We start from the raw sequence: 1,774 nt of genomic DNA, 5'->3' as shown, positions 1-1,774 counted from the left end.
GGGAAAGACATGTCAATAAATTCTAGCCCTAGCAGAGGGTAATTCTCTGTGCCAAGAGAAAAAGCTGATTGCCTACTGCGAGCCCTTTTCCACTCCAAGGCCCACACATGTGATGTCTCTGAACTAGAACTCCAAAAGACTTTTTGGGAGCAGCAGGAGGGGAACAGGCAATAGGGAATTTGTTGTTTTTAGTGTTTGACAGGATTTTTAAAAGAAAGCTAAAGCAGCCTGTTGAGACATAACAACAGCTATAAAGACATGCCAGATACAGAAATTCTGTGGAGTCACCTTTTATAGCTGAAGGATTCAGCAGAGTATAGAATGTCATATGTTTTGGGACTTGCCATGGGAAGGTTTGTGTAGAAGGAAGGGGCAAGAAGATCTGACACGCGCTTTGTCAAGTACAGTAGGACAGGCTGAAGTCCCTGGATAGAAAAAAAAGGTGCACATCTTCCAAATACTGTTTTGTCATTCCTCTCTGCTTCAGCTGGCCAGTCTGACACTGTTGGCTTGGATGGACACATTCCTGATTTACCAGTATAACATACCGGACTTCTGCATCTAGCACAGTTGCTACCTGACTGGGGTTATTTGGAGGTCATCTGCTGCTGTTTCTAGGCAAGTTGCCGGTGTAGTGTTGAACAACTCGTTGCCTTTTCCCTAAACATTTTAGCCACCTTTTTTTTCTTCACTAAATAAGCCAGTATGTTATAACTTTGTCTCTGCAGGAGCTGCCATCAGAGGTAACCCAATATGTAATCCTTCTGGCAGTTGTACCATCTGCAATCTATGTTACTCCTCTAAACAGCTATTCATTATTTTTGGCTCATTTCTTCAGGACAGGAGGATGGATTCGGTGAGGCAAATGAGAAAGCACTCACTACATGGACGTCTACCTGAGTAAAACAAGCTGTTACAAGTCAGCTTTGATGAAGTGGCTTGTGCTACTGCCTTCCCTTACTCTGAAAACTCAAGGTGTGTCGACTATACCATATCCTCCACTGAGGATCCGCAGTAGTTCTTTAAAAAGCTCACAGACTTCTACCTGGAGACAGATGGCTTGTACGTTCTCACCTTTCTTCACCTGCAAGCTCAAAAATTTCCTTTAATACACCTTTAATGTAACACCCTTGGTTATAATCTCTCAGGTTTTATAATGTTTTTAACTTTAAAAAATATAAACTTTGATCTCTCATAACTACTAACATTTTGTATATATGTACATGTGATCACTTTGTTTAGGGGTGGATTTATTGCATCTTAATGATATGCGAACATCTCAGATGATACAATGTTCTGTGGATGACGTAGGAATTGACGGTTGACGATTTCTGTGTACTCCAAAAATTTTGCGGCGCACTGTTGCCTTATTGTTAGCCATACCCACACAGAGTGCTGAATTTATTGCCTTTCTTAATGATCAGGTCCAGCCTCCATCAGAGATCCGCTGTGCTCGCTCCTGCCTGTTATTTATAATCTTTTTTTAGTGCTGTCATGATTTCCTTTTCGCTCTTATTTGCTATCTGTTAGCTGGAATTTATTTAAATTTGGGTTCTTTAGCCTGGAGAAGGCTCCAGGAAGACCTTAGTGTAGCTTTTCAGTACTTAAAGGAGCTTTTAAGAAAGATGGGGACAGACTTTTTAACAGGGCCTATCGCGATAGGGCAATGGCTGATGGTTTTAAACTAAAAGAGGGAGATTCAGATATAAAGAAGAAATTTTTTTGCACTGAGGGTGGTGAAACACTGGCACAGGCTGCCCATAGAGGTGGTAGA

This window comes from Buceros rhinoceros, unplaced genomic scaffold, assembly GCF_000710305.1.
Source record: "Buceros rhinoceros silvestris isolate BGI_N320 unplaced genomic scaffold, ASM71030v1 scaffold8903, whole genome shotgun sequence".
NCBI lineage: Eukaryota > Metazoa > Chordata > Aves > Bucerotiformes > Bucerotidae > Buceros > Buceros rhinoceros.
This window is presented reverse-complemented; position numbering follows the sequence as displayed.